Consider the following 25,754-nt stretch of genomic DNA (forward strand, 5'->3'; position numbering starts at 1 on the left):
GTAAGTATATGAAGTGAGACATGTGCGTGACTAAGGCATCTAGGAATGCCCTGAGGAACCTTGACACTGCACTTTGGGATACCCCACCTGCCACGGCAATGACCCCCTGATAGCTCCCTGAGGCCAAGAGGTGCAGTGCGCATAGTACTTGCACATGCGTAGGGATGGCGCAGCCACGCAGAGTCTTGTGTTCTAGCTGTGGTTTCAGTAAATCTATTAATTCTAGAATGGCTGCGCTGCTAAGGCGGTATTTGTCATAGATCTCCTCTTCAGTTTGCTGAAAAAGAGTCTGCCTGGTTCTATATATCTTCTCCTGTCTGTGGCCCCTCCTCCTCCTCTGCTGGGCTGCGTAGACTCTCCTCCTCACTGCTATCAGGTATATCTCTGCCATCTTGAGTAACCCAGATGCCTTCTGGGTCCCCTTTTATACTTTGGTAATGGTTACCACCTGCTCTGAGTTAGTGGTAAATGGGACATGCAAACTGGGCTTTTTGCGACTAGTCGCAATTTGCGAGTTGCAATTGCATATGGGTTGCGACTCGCAAATTGCGACTTGCAATTTGCGGGTCGCAAAATGGGGTCGCACCGGATGCGACTCGCAAACGGGTCCCATCGCTTTTTGCGAGTCGGAAATGGGCTTTTTGCATCCCATTTCCGATTTTGCACTGTCGCAAATTGCGATTCGGCCCGTTTGCGAGTCGCAATCGTTTGCTACATCTGGCCCTAAGTTCATACAAAGTCTAAAACACCACCCCAACATTTAAACAACTTAACCAAAAAACACCTCATATTATTCTTATTTTTTAACCTAAAATATTAAAACAAATATAACTACTTCCTAAAACAGATCTACCCATAAATTGGTTAATAACAATATACAAATTATATCATACTGTAACACTTTATAAACAAAATATATCCTCAATGTGCATATACTTATCTGCTCTGAAGCAGCAAACAAAAGAGGAAGAAAATGGAGGACACACAGTTTATATGGATCTGAAGATTCTGTTTTTTCATTGTGATGTTGTTAAGGTTCTATTGGTTACTTTCAATGGTTTGCTGCTCAGAAGAAGTAAATAAAAGGTTAATGCATAATGCTAGCCTTCTTTCTTGAGCCAAAAATATAGATTCCCTTCAGGAGCAGATACTCCCCTTACAGGCCTAAACAACCCATCCCTTCCATGCTGCTCACTGCATGAGTGTTCCTTTTGGTTAGCTGCTAGAGAGCATCGCTAATAGCACAGTTAAACTGTGTGTTCAAGAACAAACATATATGTCACTGGAACGCACTGTGCTAGGGTTCAGAGAGGATATTTATAATATCTCATAACTGCTATAAATGTGCAGGGCAGGGCAGGGCCACACTGGGAACCCAAACTTAACTTTGTTAACTTTGTCAGACCAGCCCCCATACGGTGCATAGTGAGTGAGCCTGACCACTACAATGGGGCTGGGGGGCCCTTGATTTTACAACACATTTTGCATTACAAATTAAATTGTATTAGCTCTTAAAGAATAGTAAATGATAACCGTAAAGTGCTCCAGGACATGGCAATCTTTATTGGGGCTCTTCAATGATTCCCTCACCATCACCCTCTTACAATACCTCTCATGTCTCCATAGCCCCTATCTCACATGTATTTCATTTGTTTGATACCGCCTCTCTTACCAACGTAGGGTGCTGGAGCACTGTACATCACATCAAAAACACGCACAGGGACAATGAATCGTATGTGTGTAAATCTGTGTATAGAAAATGTTGCATAAGACAAAGGGGACAACAAGGTGTAGGAATCACATGTCATCCATACTGGTAGGCATTTTTCAGAACGTTTGGTCTGGGGAAGCATAAACTCAGGGTTTAGAACATAACACAGTGGTTAGGGTTGACTTTACTAATAACAATTCATTTCTACCCAAACAAACTCTTTTTTAGCAAAATTAGGGTAATTCAAGGACTCGGAAAAAAACATAAATTTCTAATCTGTATTATGCAGTTTGCATTAAGCTCTTTCATGGTAGTTCATAACTCATTTGGCTAGTCTATGATTCTAAGTTATGAACTTCATGGTAACAAAAGGAGGTATGTGACAAAAGCAGTGTCCAACTGAGCTATGCAAGTAAAATAGTGTTCTGTGATCTGCATAGTACACTGCACAAGACAAAACCCTGATCTCTCCCCAGCAGGTACATTACTCACCAGAGTTATTTTGGCACTCTTATTGTTGCCTAAAAACTGTTGGATATACAAGGAACCCTGCAGTGCTTTTAAAACTGTTGCAAAACCGACTTCCACCCTACCAGCCTCCCAGGAAAATGCCCGAAGCCCGGTACGGCCAGTCCGGCCTTGGTGCAAGGTAAATGTTGCAAATGTATTTCTGATCGCATTTTAGAATCAAAAGTACATTTTAAATGCCACATTGCATTTTACATAGCAGAGGGTGTTTCAGTGGATGGCATGCAAACATGAAGTCTAAAGCCATGCATTATGTTTATGTTGAAGTAAATCTGTACTTCATCACTGCTGCAAAAGCCAGTATTGCTGTAAGCTGCGAAGTGACCTGCGCACAGAGAGCTATATTAAAAGGATAGTTAATGCAGTTTAAAAAAAAAAATCACATCTTTTAAACACAGCACATGTAGCTGGGCACTATCAGTATAGTGAAGCTAAAGCAAAGGTCAAAGGACCAGATGTCCAGAGCTAAATACCTCGAAAACACATAAAATGATGGATTTGCCCATACTATATACACTGTTCATGTGCACAGTCTCAAAGAATCCAATAATAAACCAGTGCGCAATCGTGATATTCTCCTACACCCTATTTTCGAATGGGAAGAGCCCTGAATCAGGCAGCATCCTTGCACGGAAGAATCATCCTACTTTTTTATCCAGCTGTGAGCCAGGCTGCAACTGCCATATTCCAGGCATGACAGGTTACAAGTTGATGGATCCTGGTAACAAAACACTTCACAAATGAAATGGTGCTCTCTAGTAAAGTACACAGGCTCAGAGTGATCATTCCCAGTCATAGGGCCCGAGGCCATCCATTTCTGTATCAAAGTTTGAATCCAAGGTCAGGCTGCTATCCAGATTTCCACTTTCTTCAATGTGACCATACTGGTGGTATTTTTAGGCAACGGGGTTGTAAAGGGAAGGAAAACAGACGTTCAGTTTCTAGGGGTGCATTAGGCATTATTGATTAGGGAGGTACAGGCTTTGACTTCCTAGAAACAGTTGCTGAAGCAGACATGTTAACTAAAATATATTGAGTGTTTATATATTTTGAATAAAGAAAATATGTAGAAATCAATTTAACGTACAAAATTAATGTGCACGTTTGAAAAGGTGCCAACGGAGAGTGGTCACCAAGATTCACGAATTATACTAAAAAGTGATTAAAATATGTGAAATATTGAAAATATATTAAAGTAATGTAGGAATATGTCATATTAAGAGAAATAACGTTTGTTTTGCATTATATTGTAGAGCTAACTTAGCCGAAGTTGTGGACTAGTTTGTAATGTAGAGGAGCTAATGTGCTAAACTGACCATGAACAGCTCGTAGTTTAATAAAGTCTGCTTAGCTAGAATTCTCTGCAATGAACTGACGGACAGGAGATGATGGAATCAAAAATGTATCAAGGACTGTGTAAAGCAGACAGGATGTACTTTCCCAGGACATAAACAATAGAGACACTGACTGGAGAAGAAGATGCAACATTTTCGATACCTGATGAGCCGGATGATGAGGACATCGTACAGTGAACCAAATGAAATCTTGAGAACCATGTAATATTAGAATTCATAGATGTGAGAATACAAACTTATTGGGTAGAGCCATAACTGGTGATTAATTGACCAATTAGGAAGTGGGGGATAGTCTGGGTGACTTTGATAGAATGTCGTGACAAAGGGAGAAAACCTCAGAACCGATGGAGAGATGTTAGGAGCAGATGTGGAAGGAGAGACCTTATTCCAAAATCGATGCAATATTGGGGGAGAAGATATTCGAGATACTGTCACTGGGCTCATGCTTTCGAGAGCCCGATGTGATGCTGATCGATTGATGACCTGAAGACGAAGACTGACTTTGTTGCTGATCCATACCGTGGATAGTTAGCTAAGACAATGGGGGTCATTACAACCTCGGCGGTCTTTTCGCAAGACCGCCGTGATACCGCCGTGCTGAAGACCGCCAGTGGTGGTGGTCTTCCGCTCGGCGTATTATAACCGTTGGCAGCCCGCCGTCCTTGTTCCGACGGAGAGCCGCCAACAGCCATACTGGCGGGAGGCGGGGAAGTGGAGGTTGCTCCACCTCCACCGCCACGCCAACAGAACACCGCCCAGCGAATCACGTCCTGTGCTTCACCGTGGCGGTGTTCTGTTGGCGGTTTGGTGTCGGCGGAGCTGCCCCCATGGCTCCCGTTCCCTCCCGGAAGATCGTCGGACCAGGTTAGTCGATCGTCCGTGAGGGGGGTGGGGAGGTGTTGTGTGTTGTGTGGGTGCATGGGGGTGTGCGTGTGTGTATGTAGAGGGGGTGTGTGAGTGCGTGTATGTCTGTGGATATGTCTGTATGGATGTGTGCGTGTATGTTTGAATGTTGGTGTGCGTGTATGACTGTGTGTGTGTATGTAGGCATGTATGTCGGCGTGTGTTCGTGTAAGTATGTAGGTGGTGCCTGCGTGCGTGTCGTGTGGGTATGGGTGAAGTGATGTTGGGGGTCGGGGTGGGGAGGGGGGCCCTGCCACCTTTGAGGGGGTGACAGGGGTGGTGGGGGGGGTAGGGGAGGGAGTCGGGGAGACCCCTATCAGTGCCAGGGAAGTAATTCCCTGGCACTGATAGTGCTTACCGCCATGGTTTTCATGGCGGTTCAGACCACTGGAAAACCGCGGCAGTAAGCCGGGTCAAAATACCGCCGGCGGTATAGTGACGGATGCCGGGCTGGAGACCCAGGTCTCCAGCCCGGCGGGCGGAACGGAGAACCGGCGGATGACCGCCATAGTCGTAATACGCTGGGGAAAGACCGCCAGCCTGTTGGCGGTCTTACCGCCGGTTCTCCGCCTTCCGCCAGGGTTGTAATGAGGGCCAATGTGACTAAATTACCTTTTGTGCCTTTATTTTCTAGTTACCAACTGCGCTGTTTAAACTAGTTTTTCTCTTAGCTAGATGTTTTCCAAATTTGCGTTCTAAATTGTTTCTGGGTTAGGTAAGGTTCCTATTCTGAGACGTTGGCACACGGTGACGGACTGATTTGCTGAACTCTGCTACTCATGTTGACTTATTCACCTTTGATTCATGTGTTGGCTTATGCTGAAGCATTAGAATGCATGTTTTCTCAAATTCTGATTAGATTGTGTTATTGGTGGTCACTAATGAATTAATGTGGAGTTGATTGAATAAAGATTGAATTAATCTCATGATTTAGCATTGTAACTAATAGGGAAATAAAAATTGCTAAAATGTATATTGAGTTGTGGTTATTCATGAAGTGTTGACACTATTAACTACTGATTAATGATTTGCGTAATGATTATTGATTTGTGTATTGATTATTGATGGACATCGGTTACTACATGGCTAGGATGCTCCATGCGAATCAGAAGGTTAATCAACCTATATGCGTCCCCTTGTAAGTTTGCTTTCTAAGGACCGGGCGCTCTAGCAGTTTTTGGTAGCAGCTTGATGGTTAGCTTCCTTGGAGAACTAGTTATGTGGTAACTGATGGTTATGGTGGTAGTTTGAGTTAGGGTTAGTTGTTCATTATTATTGAGATTTGGATTTTATTTTTCGTAATGGCAATTGTAGCAAGAATAATGTCCCCTTATGCCTAGAAATGACTTTTCCCAGGTCCTGGATCCCGCTAGTAAAGTTGGGTATGTTCTCGGTGTTCTAGTGATAGTGTGAGAGTGGTAGGTTGCGCTTGCAAAGGCTTATGCAAATCGCAGGTGAATTGTGACGTTTGTGAGGCAAGTAGGGGGTCTGCGTACTCCAGTTGAAGTTTTGTAGGAGTGTGAGTACTCCTCAGTATGAGAGTAGGGAAGTCGTCGAACTTCACATGTGTTTGGCGCTGTGTGCTCAAAAGTTATCCACATGGTTGTTGGTGATGTACAGACCCTGCGTGGTCTAAGACTCCAGAGTATATTGACAAGTGTAGGAGACACTTGGTTATATGTTGTAATCTGTCTGGCTTAATAGGTTGATTGGGCATGATCAACAAGTCGGCGTGTAAGTTAAGTGGGTGAGAGGAATTTTCGACTGAGATTTGGCGAGTCCTATGTGCACCAGGACAGACCCATTGATCTGTTGAGAGTAAAATTTGCGGGTCGAATTTTGCTTGCGAAAGTGGGAGACTGAGAAAGAGGAATAGCTGCATGAGTGAAAGGGCCATCAGTGAAAATCCGTAAGGTCTCTGAAGCGATTGTGTACCTTCCTGTAGTAAACCAGCAGGTTTTGGTTTTTGGTTAGTGCTTGCTATAATTTGCATTAGTTTTGTGTGAGTCAGAAATTAGGAGTACGTGCAGCAAGACTTTGTCAGCCACAGTGTGTGAGTGTGACTTCAGAGTGAGCCGCGCTGGGATAGGTTGGTTAGTAAGAAGAGTTGTGAGCAGATTGGCAGCCGTCCATAAGAGACAATTGGTTGAGAAAGCGGGTGAAGGGAATCTTGGGAGTAAAAGTAATTTCCTTAATTGATTTGAATACACAAAAGATAGCAAAGATGAAGTTTTTCAAAGCATTTAGGAGTGCCAGGAAGGATGGTATATACATTAAGGCGACAGTGGGGGAGCCTACCCTACTGGGAAATTCTCCAGCATATATTGTAATGGAGGAGCGAGGTGTTGTGCCATGTCTTTGGTTAAAACAGTGGTGTAAATTGACAGAGAAACAGGGAGCTTCAGCGTTTCCAGAGCATGGAACGTTTAATTTGAGAATTTTGGATCAGTTACAGATGAAGCTGTATGAGACAAAGCCTCTTACGAGACCAGCACCGATTGAGGCATTAGCAGTTTGGGAGCTCATAGTGAGACAGCAGCAAGAAATCAAGTTCCAGAGGAGAAAAAGGAAGGTAGAGAAGTCTCTAGCATAGGCAAGATGGGATTGGGAACAGAAGAGGTGAAGAATTGCGACATTGCAGGATAGTAAGTTGTTTCCTGCTATCAAAGAGGGAGATGAGTCAGAAGAGAAAGAGGAGACTAGCAAAAGTGACAAAAGTTTGTCAGAGAGTAAAAAGAAGAAAAAGTCTTATATAGAAGGAGAAGATTCAGATGTCGAGGATCTTACTACTCAGATGTTGAGGGACCGACCTCCACCACATGCAGTGCATGAGGTAGGTCCAAGTCCTAGTTCTGCTCCAACTGCCCCAGCTCAAGGGGACAGGGTGACCAGTGCAAACAGATAAAGGACAGGTAAAAGGAGTAGTGCAGAGTACTACTAATGCAGTGTCTACTCCGGTAGTCCAAGCACAGATTCATCCACCACCGATACAGAGGATTTACCCAGAAGTACAAATTCTTGAAACTACTTCGAGCTGAATGTTTCCTACAGAACAAGTGGTTCCGACGCCAATGCTAGTTCAGACTGAGCCGACTTCAATGTTGATGCCTCAGGCACAGTCACACGGTTTGCCGAAGTTCACACCAAAGACAGGGACATAGTCAGATGTGACTCCAGTAATGAATCAGAGTATGGGAGTAGCCCTTCCACAGAATGCAGGTGTCAGAGCAGCACCAGATGCAATATCGTTGCCAATTACTGTTGGTCCAGCGGTACCAATGTTTCCGCAAAAGAAACCGATTTCAGGAGAACCGGGGGCGAAATGTCACAGAGCCTCGTGAGGAGTGGGGCGGAGAGAGCATGTGCAGGTGGTTTCGTCTATGGGTCAGACTTTCGATGGAACTAGACCATTAATGGACCTTAGTCCACTTGTTGCACTTCCAGATGCTGTAAATGGCCCAAGTGTAAGTCAGAGCTTCAAGCTTTTGACACCGCAAACTCCAGGTGCAGTAGTACAACAGGTGCCATTGACAAATGCAAGTAATGTTTCATTACAGGGACTGACAGCACAGCAGTTCAATGAGTGGTTAGACAGTCTGAATACTCTGCGGAACACATTCAAGTGTGAAGAGCAGATTGACCATGTGAGGCTGGCTACAGAAATAAGTGAACTAGTCGAGGGGTCAATGGGAGTGAATAGGCTAGAATCTTATACTGAAGAAGAACTGAGATACTTGTGTCCAAGAATTACGAGAAAAGTGGGTAAGATACATCAGAGGTTGGCAGATTTGGCAGAAAAACATGACATAGCAATTGAGAAAACAAAGCACTTGAAAAGAAGTTACAGGTTAGATTTTAAGACAAAGGATTTTGAACATATGAGATCAGCAGGGATGAAAGCACATCCCAAAGAACCATTGCAGAGTGCTCAGATTTGGGGAGCATTAGAAAAATGGGAAGGCAGATGGGCAAAGAAGAAGGATAAACGAAAATGAGATTCACAAGAAGGGTCTGGATGTGTTCAGAAGGAAAAGGATCCAGTAAAGATTTTACCAATGAGGGAAATTCCAGGAGGGCAGTTTGTTCATGATCCCTGGTACAGGAGTGATATTCTGTCATTCACCTATGATTATCTAAAACTGAGTGAGAAACCGGTTGAATGGTATCAGCAGACAGTTAGATTTGTGAAGCTTTTGAAATGTCATGGGAAGACTTGAATACTCTGTTGGAGATAGTGGTGCCAGCTGACTTGTGGGTTGAATGCAAGAGGGCAGTAGATTGGCCAACAAGTGAACCAGAAAGGGATAAAGTTACAGGTGCACCATCAACCGATGTGATGAAACATTATTATAAGGTGATTGAATTTCTGAAGATGAGAATCTCGCTTAAAAATATTGACTGGCAAAGAATTGACAGGACATTACAGGAGGCAAAGGAGTCCATACATACATACTATGAAAGATTGTTGAAGGCATTCAAGGAGTACAGTGGTAAGGAAGCAATCGAGCCAAAAGATATGTTGCATTTTGTGTTCAGGTTCATGGAAGGATTCAATCAATCAATCAATCAAGAAATTTGTATAGCGCGCTACTCACCCAGAGGGTCTCAAGGCGCTGGGGGAGGGGGGACCGCTACTGCTCAAACAGCCTGGTCTTGAGTTGCTTCCTGAAGGAGAGGTGGTCTTGGGTCAGACGGAGGTGGATGGGGAGGGAGTTCCAAGTCTTGGCTGCCAGGTAGGAGAAGGATCTTCCTCCCATGGTGGCTTTTCTAATGCGTGGCACGGCGGCGAGGGCGTGGCTGGTCGATCGTAGCTGGCGGGTGGGAGTGTAGAAGGTTAGGCGGTTGTTGAGGTACCTGGGGCCCAGGTCGTGGAGGGCCTTGTGTGCGTGGGTGAGGAGGCGGAACGTGATTCTCTTGCTGACGGGGAGCCAGTGCAAGTCTCTCAGGTGTCCGGAGATGTGGCTGTGTCGGGGGATGTCAAGGATGAGGCGTGCGGAGGCGTTCTGGATGCGTTGGAGTCTTTTCTGTAGTTTGGCCGTGGTTCCGGTGTAGAGGGTGTTACCGTAGTCCAGTCGGCTGGTGACGAGTGCCTGGGTGACCGTCTTCCTGGTTTCGGTGGGGATCCATCGGAAGATCTTTCGGAGCATGCGTAGGATGTTGAAGCATGATGATGAGACGGCGTTGACTTGTCTGGTCATCGAGAGGGAGGAGTCCAGGATGAAGCCCAGGTTGCGTGCGTGGTCCGTTGGTTTGGGTGCGCTGCCCATGGCCGGGGGCCACCAGGAGTTGTCCCAGGTAGAGGGTGATGATCCAAGGATGAGGACTTCCGTCTTGTCTGAGTTCAGTTTCACGCGGCTGTTCATCATCCACTCGGCTACGTCTTTCATCCCTTCGTGCAGGTTGGTTCTGGCGGTGGCTGGGTCGTTGGTGAGGGAGAGGATCAGCTGGGTGTCGTCGGCGTAGGAGATGATGTTGAGGTTGTGATGGCGTGCGATGGCTGCGAGGGGGCTCATGTACACGTTGAAGAGGGTGGGGCTGAGTGATGATCCTTGTGGTACGCCGCAGATGACTTCGGTGGCCTCGGATCTGAACGGGGGGAGGCGGACTCTCTGGGTTCTTCCGGTGAGGAACGAGATGATCCACTCTAGTGCCTTCTCTTGAATTCCGATGTTGCTGAGGCGCTGCACTAGGATGCGGTGGCAGACAGTGTCGAACGCTGCGGAGAGGTCCAGGAGGATGAGGGCCGCTGTTTCCCCGTTGTCGAGCAGGGCTCGGATGTCGTCAGTGGCTGCGATGAGGGCGGTCTCGGTGCTGTGGTTGGCTCGGAAGCCGGACTGTGAGTGGTCGAGGGATCCATTAGTCTCGAGGAAGGCGGCCAGCTGTCTGTTGACGGTCTTCTCGATGACTTTGGCAGGAAACGGGAGGAGCGAGATGGGGCGGTAGTTCTTGAGGTCGGTGGGGTCTGCTGATGGTTTCTTCAGGAGGGCGCTGAGTTCGGCATGCTTCCAGCTCTCCGGGTAGGTGGCGGTGTTGAAGGAGCAATTGATGATGTCCCGGAGATGGGGTGCGATGACGGAGTCGGCCTTGTTGAAGACGTGGTGGGGGCATGGGTCGGTTGGTGATCCGGAATGGATGGTGTTCATCATGTGGATGGTGTCTTCGGTGCTGACCGGGGTCCAGGTGCGGAGGGTGGTGTTGGGGGGCGTAGGTTTGGTGGTTGGGTGCATGGTCTGTGCGCCGAAGCTGTTGTGTATGTCGGCGATCTTGCGGTGAAAGAACGAGGCGAGTGAGTCGCAGAGGTCTTGTGAGGGGGTGATGTCGTTGTTTCCGGCGCTGGGGTTGGAGAGCTCTTTGACGATGCTGAAGAGTTCCTTGCTGTTGTGTGCGTTGTTGTCTAGTCGTTCTTTGAATGCTGTCTTCTTGGTGGTGTGGATCAGCTGGTGGTGTTTACGGGACGCGTACTTGAGGGCGGTCATGTTGTCTGTAGTCGGGTTTTTTCGCCAGGCTTTTTCGAGGGTGCGGCAGTTCTTCTTGGAGTTCTTGAGGTCGTTGTTGAACCAGGAGGCTTTCTTGCTGTTGGGCCTGATGGGATGGGTTTTCAGGGGTGCGAGGTTGTCAGCGCAGTTGGTGATCCACTGTGTAAGGTTGTTGGCTGCTTGGTTGGGGTCCGCTGAGCTGGCGGGAGGGTTCTGGCTCAGTGATGTGGAGAGCTGGTCGGTGGTGATCTTGTTCCAGCTCCTGCGGGGAGCCTGATGTGGGTGGTGGTGAGTCGTGGTTTTTCTGAAGCTGAAGTGGACGCAGCTGTGGTCTGTCCAGTGGAGTCCGGTGGAGTGGCTGAAGGAGATGTACTTGCTGGAGGAGAAGACTGGGTCAAGCGTGTGTCCGGCGTAGTGGGTGGGGGTGTTCACCAGTTGCTTGAGTCCGAGGTTGGCGAGGTTGTCCAGCAGGGTGGTGGTGTTGTTGTCGTTGTTGTTCTCCAGGTGGAAGTTGAGGTCCCCTAGGAGGATGAAGTCAGCGGAGGGGAGGGCGTGTGGGCTGATGAAGTCTGCGATGTCTTCGCTGAATTGTGTGCGGGGTCCTGGGGTCTATAGGTGAGGGTGCCTCTGAGTGTGGTCTTGGGGTCGGTGTGAATCTGGAAGTGGAGATGTTCGGCAGCTGTGAGGGTGTCGTCGGAGTTGGTCGTGATGCGGATGGTGTTCTTGTGGACAATGGCGATGCCTCCTCCTGTCTGGTTGACGCGGTCCCTCCGGGTGATCTTGTATCCGTCCGGGATGGCGATGGCGATGTCGGGCGCTGAGGAGGCGTTCATCCAGGTTTCTGTGAGGAAGGCGACGTCTGGAGATGTGGTGTCGAGCAGGTTCCAGAGTTCCACGGCGTGTCTGTGGATGGAGTGGGTGTTGAGCAGGATGCACTTCAGGTGGTTGCTGCTGGTGCTTGGTTTGGCGGGCACGGTGCGGGTCTGGATGCAGGAGAACTTGCAGGATTGGTAGGTGAAGGGTCCGTGGGTGCGTCTTGGGGCGGCACGGCAGAACCCGGGGATCCGGCCGGTGTTGAGTGCGAGGAGGGTGGCGGCTTCGTAGGTCCGGCGGGTAGGCTTGCAGCAGTGGGGGCCAGGGGGTCTGGCGCTGGGCGCGGTCCAGGCGCGGACGGGCGTAGACGGGCTTGCCTTAAGGCGCGCCAGCGGCGCGGCCTCCATATGAGGGGAAGAGGGAGGGAGGAGCAGCTGGGAGGTGGGAGCGGGGCGGCCAATGGGGAGCAAGGGGGCGGAGCTACCGGAGTGTAGCGGCGGGAAAAAAACGGGCGGCGATGGGGTGACGCGGCGAGGCTGGAAGAAAAAGAACACAGTAAGGGCAAGAGGTAAAATGTACAGTGGAACAATACCAGGGGCACAGGCACTCGGGGTACAGAAGAAAGAGCGGACACAGGCACTCGGGCACAAAACGAAGAGGACGCTGGCGCTAGGTCACTGGAGGCGGGAAAAGGCAGTCAGGGCACAGGAGCACAGGGCACAGGAGCGAGAGCGGTCACACTGGAGGCTGCGTGACGGTGAGGGGAGCGACCTGCCTGAGAACCAGGGTCAGAGGTCGCTCTCTCTATCGCTGCGCGGCCTCCATATGAGGGGAAGAGGGAGGGAGGAGCAGCTGGGAGGTGGGAGCGGGGCGGCCAATGGGGAGCAAGGGGGCGGAGCTACCGGAGTGTAGCGGCGGGAAAAAAACGGGCGGCAATGGGGTGACACGGCGAGGCTGGAAGAAAAAGAACACAGTAAGGGCAAGAGGTAAAATGTACAGAGGAACAATACCAGGGGCACAGGCACTCGGGGTACAGAAGAAAGAGCGGACACAGGCACTCGGGCACAAAACGAAGAGGACACTGGCGCTAGGTCACTGGAGGCGGGAAAAGGCAGTCAGGGCACAGGAGCACAGGGCACAGGAGCGAGAGCGGTCACACTGGAGGCTGCGTGACGGTGAGGGGAGCGACCTGCCTGAGAACCAGGGTCAGAGGACGCTCTCTCTATCGCTGCGCGGCCTCCATATGAGGGGAAGAGGGAGGGAGGAGCAGCTGGGAGGTGGGAGCGGGGCGGCCAATGGGGAGCAAGGGGGCGGAGCTACCGGAGTGTAGCGGCGGGAAAAAAATGGGCGACGATGGGGTGACGCGGCGAGACTGGAAGAAAAAGAACGCAGTAAGGGCAAGAGGTAAAATGTACAGTGGAACAATACCAGGGGCACAGGCACTCGGGGTACAGAAGAAAGAGCGGACACAAGCACTCGGGCACAAAACGAAGAGGACGCTGGCGCTAGGTCACTGGAGGCGGGAAAAGGCAGTCAGGGCACAGGAGCACAGGGCACAGGAGCGAGAGCGGTCACACTGGAGGCTGCGTGACGGTGAGGGGAGCGACCTGCCTGAGAACCAGGGTCAGAGGACGCTCTCTCTATCGCTGCGCGGCCTCCATATGAGGGGAAGAGGGAGGGAGGAGCAGCTGGGAGGTGGGAGCGGGGCGGCCAATGGGGAGCAAGGGGGCGGAGCTACCGGAGTGTAGCGGCGGGGAAAAAACGGGCGGCGATGGGGTGACGCGGCGAGGCTGGAAGAAAAAGAACACAGTAAGGGCAAGAGGTAAAATGTACAGTGGAACAATACCAGGGGCACAGGCACTCGGGGTACAGAAGAAAGAGCGGACACAGGCACTCGGGCACAAAACGAAGAGGACGCCGGCGCTAGGTCACTGGAGGCGTGAAAAGGCAGTCAGGGCACAGGAGCACAGGGCACAGGAGCGAGAGCGGTCACACTGGAGGCTGCGTGACAGTGAGGGGAGCGACCTGCCTGAGAACCAGGTTTAGAGGTCGCTCTCTCTATCGCTGCGCGGCCTCCATATGAGGGGAAGAGGGAGGGAGGAGCAGCTGGGAGGTGGGAGCGGGGCGGCCAATGGGGAGCAAGGGGGCGGAGCTACCGGAGTGTAGCGGCGGGAAAAAAACGGGCGGCGATGGGGTGACGCGGCGAGGCTGGAAGAAAAAGAACACAGTAAGGGCAAGAGGTAAAATGTACAGTGGAACAATACCAGGGGCACAGGCACTCGGGGTACAGAAGAAAGAGCGGACACAGGCACTCGGGCACAAAACGAAGAGGACGCTGGCGCTAGGTCACTGGAGGCGTGAAAAGGCAGTCAGGGCACAGGAGCACAGGGCACAGGAGCGAGAGCGGTCACACTGGAGGCTGCGTGACGGTGAGGGGAGCGACCTGCCTGAGAACCAGGGTCAGAGGTCGCTCTCTCTATCGCTGCGCGGCCTCCATATGAGGGGAAGAGGGAGGGAGGAGCAGCTGGGAGGTGGGAGCGGGGCAGCCAATGGGGAGCAAGAAGGCGGAGCTAAGGGAGTGTAGCGGCGGGAAAAAAACGGGCGGCGATGGGGTGACGCGGCGAGGCTGGAAGAAAAAGAACACAGTAAGGGCAAGAGGTAAAATGTACAGTGGAACAATACCAGGGGCACAGGCACTCGGGGTACAGAAGAAAGAGCGGACACAGGCACTCGGGCACAAAACGAAGAGGACACTGGCGCTAGGTCACTGGAGGCGGGAAAAGGCAGTCAGGGCACAGGAGCACAGGGCACAGGAGAGAGAGCGGTCACACTGGAGGCTGCGTGACGGTGAGGGGAGCGACCTGCCTGAGAACCAGGGTCAGAGGTCGCTCTCTCTATCGCTGCGCGGCCTCCATATGAGGGGAAGAGGGAGGGAGGAGCAGCTGGGAGGTGGGAGCGGGGCGGCCAATGGGGAGCAAGGGGGCGGAGCTACCGGAGTGTAGCGGTGGGAAAAAAACGGGCGGCGATGGGGTGACGCGGAGAGGCTGGAAGAAAAAGAACACAGTAAGGGCAAGAGGTAAAATGTACAGTGGAACAATACCAGGGGCACAGGCACTCGGGGTACAGAAGAAAGAGCGGACACAGGCACTCGGGCACAAAACGAAGAGGACGCTGGCGCTAGGTCACTGGAGGCGGGAAAAGGCAGTCAGGGCACAGGAGCACAGGGTACAGGAGCGAGAGCGGTCACACTGGAGGCTGCGTGACGGTGAGGGGAGCGACCTGCCTGAGAACCAGAGATGAGATTGAGATCTGAAGTGGGTCAGATGATTAAGAGTAATTTGCTTTGTTGGCAAGCGAAGCCGGTTGATGAGGTGTTGCAGTATGTGAAATACTGTAGTGATGAGATCGAGTTGAAGCAGAAGAAGTTGAAAGAAAAAGCAATGGTGATGCAGATCAAGGCAGCTCAAAAGGAGCACAGGGAGCTTTTTTGCAGCAGATACCGCAGCAGCAGGGAGCTGTTATATTCCAACCACAGGTAAGAGGATGTGGAATCAATGTGAATCGTGGTCCAGATTTGAATACTGCGGTGGTTCAGAATGATGTGCAGGGAATGAAAAAGATGTTACCGTGTCATCTTTGTGGAAACGTGCAACACTGAAAGCAAGAGTGTCCGATGATGGTGATGGATGGTGTTGTTCAGCAAAGTGGTCATGTCAATACATTTCAAACTATGAAAGTCCCAAGAATGAGAGGACTTAATCCGAATTTTCGAAATCACATGAACCAAGTGCAGAATTTCCAACCCATGCAGCAGGTGCAAACACCTTGTGCACAAATGACACATTTGCAACCAATGCAGCAGCAGGTTCCTATGGTACCTAGACAGCAAAGGCAGATACCTCAAGCCCCGATCGAACAGCAACAGATGATGCTTACTCAGCAGGTCATAGGTCAGAGACAAGACAGAAGTAGTAACACAGTGCACCAATTCCCATTACACAGAGAGAAAAAAATAAATGATGAATGGATGTGTGAGAGTTCGGGTGAGGAGCCATGTATGCTTGCAGCCTCATTAGAGGTAGACCAACGAGGACCCTTTGTGAGAGGGTAGGTGATGGCTCATAAGGTCTCATTTCAAGTGGAGACAGGAGCTACACGCTCTACATTAAGGAGTGCAGAAGTTCCAAACTTACCTCTTTCAGGCAGAACAGTTCAGGTTGCAGGAGTAGCGAATAAACAGTTGATAAACCTGATCACAGATCCAGTACATGTTGAGATTGGCAACTTCCATGGATTACACAAGTTTGTAGTTTGTAACTCGAGTCCGGTATCCCTACTGGGAAGGGACTTATTGTACAAGGTCAGATGTTCGATTAATTGTTCAACTGCTGGAATAGCGGTTCAGACAATTAGTGATGATGAGGAAGAACAAACTCCAGAAATTGAGAATGAAATCATTAATGATTGAGTTTTTCCCGATGTTTACTGTGAAGGAATTGCATGCAGATTCACAGGGAACAGTACAGAAGAATGTGTGATATCTGACAGGTAAAGAAGTGGGTCTGATCAAGGGAGGAGAGCCGATTAAGATCACTTTAAAGTTGAATGTAGTGTTTCCACAGCTTCCACAGTACAACATGGCACAAGATGTTTTGATGAAAGTGGCGCAAATAATTGGAGATTTTCTAAAACAAGGGGTGCTGAAAGAAGTGTTGAGCAGTCTGTGTAATTCACCGGTAATGGGCTTGAAGAAGCCTTGTCGGAAAGTACGCATTGTGCAAGACTTGCGAAAGGTGAATGACATGGTGGTCAAGTGTTGTCCTGTAGTGCCAAATCCAGCGGTAATATTGTTTCAGATCCCATGCGATGCAGAATGTTTCACAGTGGTTGATTTGTCACAAGCTTTCTTTTCTGTGCCTCTTCATGAGGCTAGTCAGTTTCTCTTTAGTTTCAAATTCCTAGACAGAATCTACAGCTGGTGCAGGCTTCCTCAAGGGTATACGGAGTCACCATCCCTGTTCAATCAGATTTTGAAAAATAATTTGGAGACATTGGAACTACTGTACCAATCGACTCTAATGCAGGATATTGATGACTTGCTGATTGCAGCAAAAATGAGGGATGAGTGTAAGTATGACTCAATTGCCCTGTTGAATCACTTGGGAAAATGTGGACATAAAGGCGGTGATTCTAACGCGGCGGGCGGCGGTCGCCGCCCGCCATGCGGTTACCGCCAAATGACCGCACCGCGGTCACAAGACCGCGGCGGCCATTCTGGCTTTCCCGCTGTGCTGGCGGGCGACCGCCAAAAGGCCACCCGCCAGCACAGCGGGAAAGACCCAGCAACGATGAAGCCGGCTCCGAATGGAGCCGGCGGAGTTGTTGGAGTGCGACGGGTGCAGTAGCACCCGTCGCGAATTTCAGTGTCTGCTAGGCAGACACTGAAATTCTTTTTGGGGCCCCCAAGGGCCCTGCGGCACCCCCTACCGCCATCCTGTTCCTGGCAGGAGACCCGCCAGGAACAGGATGGCGGTAGGGGGTGTCAGAATCCCCATGGCGGCGGAGCGCGCTCCGCCGCCATGGAGGATTCTCAAGGGCAGCGGAAAGTCGGCGGTACACCGCCGACTTTCCGTTTCTGGCCGCGGCTGAACCGCCGCGGTCAGAATGCCCAGCAGTGCACCGCCAGCCTGTTGGCGGTGCTACCGCGGTCATTCGCCCTGGCGGTTTTTACCGCCAGGGTTAGAATTACCCCCAAAGTGTCACCATTGAAATTGCAGTATTATCAGAAATCAGTGAAATATTTGGGACACCAAATTGACAAAGGGTCAAGGAGAATTTCCAGAGAAAGAACTACAATGATATTACAAAGAAGTCCCCCGACTTCACAAAGAGATGTCAGAATGTTTCTGGGAATGGTAGGTTATTGTCGTCAATGGATTCCAAATTTTGCTGGGATTGCCAAACCATTGTAGCAGTTTACACATAAGGATGTTACTGATCCCATAACCTTAGATGAAGAGCAGATGAAGGCGTTTACTGAGTTGACAGAGAGTTTGTGAAGGGCTCCAGCGTTGGGAATGCCTGATTATACAAAGCCATTCACATTGTTTTGTCCTGAACGTGATGCTTGTTCTTTGACTGTCTTAACACAGGTCCATGGAGGTACTTATCGCCCAGTAGCTACCTTGGACCCAGTTGCAGCAGCCTTACCAGGTTGTTTGCATGCAGTTGCCGCAGTTGGTCAAAGCCTTTCACAATGTGAGGGAGTAGTGATCGGATACCCTCTGACTGTAATGGTACCTCACTCTGTTGAGATTTTACTGACAAGGACGAAAACACAGTATTTGACTGGTGCCAGACTGACAAGGTATAAGACGAGCATTCTAGGTGCTCCAAATGTAACATTGAAAAGATGTACAGTGCTAAACCCGGCAACATTACTTCCAAGTGATACTGTTGAAATTGAAAAAGAAGAAGACATTGAGCATAATTGTCTTGAGGTAACTGAGTTGTGCACAAAACCAGGACCTGATATCAGAGATACACGATTGGAAGAAAATTACCAAATTGTTTTTTGTTGATGGTTCATGTCTCAGAGATAGTACAGGGACACTAAGAGCAGGATATGCTGTGTGCACAATTACAGGTATGTTAGAAGCTTCTTGGCTTCGAGGTGTATATTCTGCACAAGTAGCAGAATTGGTTACTCTCACTAGAGTGTGCCATGTATCTGCTAGATTGAGAGTCACTATCTATACAGATAGCCAATATGGATTTGGAATTGTTCATGATTTTGGTCAGCTGTGGTCGCAAAGAGGTTTCCTGACCTGTACTGGTTCACAAGTAAGAAATGACGACAGAATAAAAGAATTGCTGTATGCAATTCAGTTACCTGAAGAAATTGCTGTGGTGAAATGCAGTGCACATCTAAAGTCCCAGGATTATGTATCATTGGGAAATGGATATGCGGATCAAGTCGCAGAGTTTTGCACACTGAACTGTATATCATTCAAAGACAAGTGGGAACTGATGTCAGAAGAAGATAATACATGTACACGTTTTGCATTGAAAGTGATCGATACTTTAGAAGAGTTGAAAACACTGAAGAGTAATGTTGACAAAGAAGAGAAAAGACTTTGGTCCAAATTAAAATGTGTTCAAAGGCCTGATGAAATATGGGTTTCTGAGGAAGGTCAGATGGTCCTGCCAAATAGTTTATTGTCACAAATGGCCAGGTATTACCATGGTCAGTGACATATTGGGAGGGATGACATGGTTTGTTTGTTCAAGACTGACTGGTTTAATCCCAAGTTTAGGCAGGCAGCAGAGGCAGTATGCCATCGCTGTATAATCTGTCAGCAGCTAAATGTGGGAAAAGGAACAGTGGTGAATTTGAGTCACTTTGGAAGAACAGGAGGTCCGTTCAACAGAATGCAATTGGATTTCATTGAGATGCCTGCATGTGGAGGTTTGAAGTACTTGTTGGTGATTGTGTGCATTTTTAGTCACTGGATTGAAGCATACCCCACCAGAAGGAATGACAGTCTCACAGTAGCAAAGATGTTGCTTAAGGAATTGATACCGCGTTTCGGGTTTCCGATCTCTTTAGAATCATATAGGGGAACTCACTTAAATAACGAGGTGATTAAACTCTTGTGTGCAGCACTGAACTTTGAGCAAAAGTTGCATTATAGCTATCGCCCTGAAGCATCAGGATTAGTGGAACAGATGAATGGCACCCTGAAATCAAGAATTGCCAAGATGTGAGCAGCTACGCATCTGAAATGGCCAGATGCAGTGCCTTTGGTCTGATGTCGATGAGAAGTACACCTGACAGGAAGACTTCTCATGGGCAGAGCAATGAGATTACCAGCAGTTCCAGCCAAAGCACTTGTAAACCTTATAGATGATATGGTGTTGGATTACTGCAAGGGTCTGGCTGATGTGGTTTGCTCTTTCTCTCAGCAGGTGGAGGCCACTACCTTGCCACCAATACACGATCCAGGGCAGAATCTGAGAGCCGGCGATAGGGTCGTTGTCTGAAAACATATTCGCAAGACGTGTTTGGAGCCACGCTGGAAAGGGCCTTACCAGGTGGTCCTAACAACTACGATAGCTGTGAACTATGCAGGACTCCCGAACTGGATTCACGTGAGTCATATGAAGAAGGTGGCGTGTCCACAGGATCATGAAGAACTGTTGTTGAGAGCACCAACAACAGTAAAACAGGTTGCTGCTTCTGAACCAGGAAAAGGACCAAGAGAACCTGAAATTGAACAAGAGCTTTTGGAAGATGGTTCTATCACCTCTGCAAGAGACGAAAGTGAGGAGTTACCAGAGGGTGTGGAAGAATCAATATCAATGGATACAGCCGGAGAGCCTAGCTCAGTAGGGGTTCTCCTAGAAGCAGATGGTGTTGAAAATCAATTAGAGCAAGTGTCAGACCAGGAAGGGGAAAGAGTTGAGACGGATCAAAGTCAAAATTATCCGACTCCTCCAGAACCTATTGCAGGTCCATCAAGAGAGAAAGAGAAAGAGAAAAGTCCAATACTGAGAAGAATATTAACAGAAGGATCGAGAAAAGGAGAGAAGTGGCCAGAATCGCAAATAGGGAAGAAGAAGGAATTGGTCATAAATGAAACAATAGAGGAAGAAGTGGGTACTATGAGAAATGAAGAATTGAGTGAAGGAGAAATAAGTGGTGATCGAAAGTTGAAGAGAAAGAGAATAGCAAGTCGGTGATTCACAGATCCTGAATGGGCGAATGCAACTTCTAATGAATGGCAACACAAGTTTATGTCCTTTTGTTTTGATAGAGAGGTTCCGAGTCAGTACTGCGATGTAACCTGAAGGTGAAGAGGGAACTGAATTGTTGAACTGATCTGAAACACCTTAAAGAGACTGTTGAAAATAAACTGGAAGAGACATTGATAACCTGATTTGACATTAACCGGATGTGACAAGCTACTAATCGATTTTGACAAAGGAAAAGGGTTCCTGAATGTGAGACTGAACTGTGAGAGAATTTGTTCCTTGTTTTTTTATTTTTACTGCACTTTTATAAAAGTCATTTCTGCTTTCTGATTCTTTACAGATCATAGCTTAGTTGAATAATCAAGTTAGGAATGCTAGGCGCTGTACATATATGAGTGTTGGATTGGCAATAATGTGTGGGATTTTGTTTATAGTGGTGATTGTGGGAATGTCTGTTCTTGATGTAAAGGGAGCCAATCATACTTCTGCTTTTGAGACTACTACACTAACGGCTCTAGAAAAGTTTAAGTTAGATGAGATGTATTTGCATGATTATACTAATGCTCAAGGAGAGCTTTCTTCTAATGTTTTCTATCGCTTCTTGAATGAATATGTTGAGACGATGGATGCAAGGGATTGTCTTGTGTGTATGCAGATTCCTTCGTCGGTAGAGGAAGGAGTTACGTACCACAGTCTTCCACTAACCTACGGAATAAATTGTAGTCTGCTATTAACAAGGTTCTATAATCAAGGGTATATACAGTATTTTCCTTCTAAGTACGATTTGGTGTTTTCATTTGTCCCTGTTATTAAATATTTGAGTAGAGTACCTAAGGATCATGATATCATGATATAGTATTAGTTAGAGGATTCTTTGAGCCTACACTAACATTTGGAACAGCATATGCTCACCAAAATAATCTTACATGCTTGCTTACACCTTTAGAGAAGAGCTTCATAGGGCATACTGAGAAAGGCATTAAAAGAAAAACTAGAAAAAGGTTTAGAGAAAAGAACAATTAAATTAAAACGCAAGGAAAATTAGCACTAGATGCATTACACGTAGGGAAGCTTTGTATATATAGGCCAAAATCATGCACTGACACTTTATTTGTGGGAACAAGTGAATGTAGGCATGTGTTCTTGTTTCAGAGTAAATGGACTTTTATGCTGAATGGTGAGGACCCTGCGATTCCTGTTATCTATTATATTTGTGGACTTAATGCTTATTACCGTCTTCCAAGAGGATGGTATGGAACATGTTATTTGGGGATAGTTTTCCCAAAGATTTATCAGATAGACGACTTAAAGAAGTTTCCGAAATTGACTGAATTACGTCATAAGCGACAGAGGAGGGAATTCTCTTCTGCAGTCGTGGGCGATATCTTTGGTGCGGTGATTTCTTCAGTGAGAGTCATCCTGAATTCAATCAAGATAAGAAAATTGTCTACTGTTGAGGATAACATGCTGATGAATTTTACAGGGGCAATACTCCTGATAGATACTGAATTAGATGCGGCTAGAGCTATGACGCTTCAAAATCGCCTTACTTTAGACATCCTTCTAGCGAAGGACGGCGGAGTCTGTAAAATGATTAATTCTAGGCATTGCTGCTCGTATATCCCTAACAATAGTAAGGAGATAAGGGGCGTAGGGCTACATGTACGTACGTTTTGCGACTCGCAAATTGGTCGCAGCGCTATTTGCGACTGTGCAAAAAGCTAAATGGTATGTTCCAATGCCATTTTGGAGTCCCAAATAGCGATGCGACCAATTACCTAATTGCAAACATTTGCAACTCGAGATTGCGGCTCACAATTAAGAAATTGCAATTTGCGAGTCGCAAACCGCATGTACAAGGCAGTCGCAAATTGGGAATAGTCGCAAAAAGCCCACTTTGCACACCCAGATTAGCACTGATTCCAGGTGGTAACCAGAACCAAAGTATAAAAGCAGACCCAGAAGGCATCTGGGTTTCTCAAAATGGCTGCACTCTACGTGATTGCATGGAGGAGGAGAGTCGAGGCAGCCCAGCAGAGGAGGAGGAGGCAGAGACAGGAGAGGATATACAGAACCAGGCAGTCCATATTTCAACAAACTGAGGAGCAAATATATGACAAATACAGACTGAGCAGGGCAGTTATCTTAGAGATAATTGAACTGCTGAAACCTCAGCTAGAAAGCCAGACCTTACGCAGCTGCTCCATCCCCACACATGTTCAAGTGCTCTGCTCACTGCACCTCTTGGCCTCGGTTAGCTACCAGGGGGTGATTACAATTGCTGGTGGGGTGTCCTAAAGTGCCCTGTCACAATATTTTAGACAGTTTTTAGATGCCTTACTCACACACATGTCCAGATATATATACCTAACCAGGAATGAGGAGGAGATACACAACACCAAATTGGACTTCTACAGAATTGCAACCTTTTCCCCATGTAATAGGGTGTGTGGACGGGACCCATATACCCATTTGCCCACCTGCAAATCTGGAATATGTGTTCCACAATAGGAAATGTACTCACTCACTCAACATCCAGGTGGTACGTGATGCCCATAATGTCATAACTGATATAGCGGCAAAATTTCCAGGGAGCACACATGATGCGTACATATTCAGGCACAGTGGGATACACCAACACCTAGAACGTGGGGAGTTTGGTGAAGGATATTTATTAGGTACTGTGTATTGAATACATGTCACTGCATAACCATGTGAAGCCATGCTCATATCTGCTGGTTTGTTCCACAGGTGACAATGCGTATGCTCTGAGGCCATGGATACTCACCCAATATCTAACACCTGCCAATCAGAATGATAGGCGCTACAACATTGGACATTGGCGCACCAGAACCGTCATTGAGAGGACATTTGGCATGTTAAAGTCACGTTTTTGATGTCTGCACAAAAGTGGAGGGGCACTCCAGTGTGCCCCAGAGACTCCATGCAAGACTGTGGTGACATGTGCCATCCTACATAACATAGCAACCAGACGTGGACTACATCTCACCCTAGATGACTCAGATTCGGAGGATGAGGAGCAAGAGCCACCACAACGACAGCCTGGGGATGGTAGCATTGCACTGGAGGGCAGACGGCGACGGGGCCACATTGCAACTCACTACTTTGGCAAGTACGTGGCAACCGTTGCAGCACTCACAAATGTAAGACACACATAGCCAGGTTGTGCAACAAAAAATATTCCTTTAATGCCAGCAGTGTAGTATTGAACTGTTGACGTTTAGCTAGCAGTAAAGAAGTAAAATGTAACAACGTCTGACACATTAACATCATGTGCCTCAGGCGAATCTCAGGTAAGCAACATCACACCCTCCTGCGGCTACGCCCACCATGGCCCGTTCCTGGTTGGTCCCCTGATGTCTGGCAGGCACTGCTACTCCGCAGGATGCGTGAATCTGAGGCAGAAACGCTGCTCATGCTGGAGATGTCCTCACTGGCCTGAGGGGTCTCACCAATGCCCCTAGCTGCCTGGGAGGTCTGTATGAGGTCCACTGCATATCTGATGCAACCTAGTCCACTTGCCACATCTCCGGCAAAATGGCTGAGTTCCACCTGTAGCGTAACAGTGCGCCTTGACAGCCAGGTAGTTGTGGTTGCAAGGCGGCCAATCGACTGACTGAGCCGGTCCAAATGGACAGCAGTGTTGCGCTCTCTGTGCCTTGCATGAGCCCGATCCACTACCATTTCCCTACACAGGTCATTGATGGTGGTGGTGAGGTTTACCATGTTGTTTTTCATGTTTGTAAATTGTGTGTCAGCATTGGCAAATCCCTGTGTGAGGGTCTGTTGCAGTCTGTGCAGGTTCCGGTTCATCAACCGCATTTGTTTATTTTGCAGGCAGTGGCCTGCTCTAGTCCAAGGAATTGTTCACCTGTGACATCCTCCTCACCTGCAGCCTGTTTTTGACAACGCCGTCTCCCCAGACCCAGCTGTTCTAAGTGGCCGACTCACACCCACCTGTGGCCCCGGTGTCAGGTTTCCCTTCTTAGTGTCCACATCTGTCTCTTCGGTGGTCTCATGTGCATGGTGGACAATTGGTGTGGTCATGCACTCCCCTGCAGATATGCTGGCTGCCTCGTCTGCTGTGATAGGGGCATCTTCATCTCCCTGCCCACTGGGGTCATTGGTGGCTACTTGAGGGAGACCTGTGGGACACAGGGGATACACTGTCAGTGTCTCTCTGATGTGTGGTATATCAAAATACATTTTCCTCAAACGTTGGACTACTGTACTACATTGACCATAATGCTTTGTACTTTAGGTTGCAATATAGGCATGGAACAAATTTGGATGATGCATGCTTTTGTGTACTGTGGTTGTGTGCATGGTGCATTGAATGGTGTAAATAAGTGAGATTTGCTACTTACTTTTGGAGGTTCCCAGTGCGGAACTGTCCAGGTCCCAAATTCCTACGACAGCCTCTGGCTCCAGTGTGGTCTCCACCATGCTCTCTATAGCTGTAGGAGGTGGTACTGTGGATGGTCCTCCACCTGTTCCGTGCGCCTCGCTCAGCCGCTCTGCCACCCTTTCTTTAGTTCTGGACCTGAGGTCGTACCACCTTTTGCGGACCTCATTGATGGCGCAATGGCTGACTCCAATCACATTGATCTTGCTCTGAATGTCCAACCAGATCATCTTTTTCTGTGTGTCAGGGACACTCATTGCTTCCCTGCCAAACAGGACCTAATGGTGCAGGCAGCACTCCTCAGTCAGGACCTCCAGCTCCTTATCAGAGCATTTCAGTTTTCTCTTCCTCCCTGCAGTGGTTGTCTCCTTGGTCTGAGTTGACATGGCTGCAGGGTCTCCTCTCTGCTGGGTGTGCCTCTGCTGTCTGTGCTGGGTAGACTCCTCCCAGTTCCATGGGGGGTACTTCCTGGGTCTGACATCATCAAACAGCACCAGGAAGTGTCTTTTTAAAAAAGAATTGCACACGTTCACAGTCGCAATTTACGAGTCCGGGCCACACCCATGTGCAATTATGGAAATCGCAATTTGAGATTTCGCAAACTGCGATGCGCATCTGTACCAAATCGCAAAATGGAATTGCGATTTGTACTTATATCCCATTTTGTGGGTCAGAAATAGCGATTCGCGTTGAGTCGCTATTTCCAACTCGCAATTCTTCTGCTTAGTACATGTAGCCCTTACTTACTAATCTGACTAACTCAAGTAAGGATTTGAAAGAATTGAAGG

Source organism: Pleurodeles waltl, chromosome 9 (genome assembly GCF_031143425.1).
Source record: "Pleurodeles waltl isolate 20211129_DDA chromosome 9, aPleWal1.hap1.20221129, whole genome shotgun sequence".
NCBI classification, from domain to species: Eukaryota; Metazoa; Chordata; class Amphibia; order Caudata; family Salamandridae; genus Pleurodeles; species Pleurodeles waltl.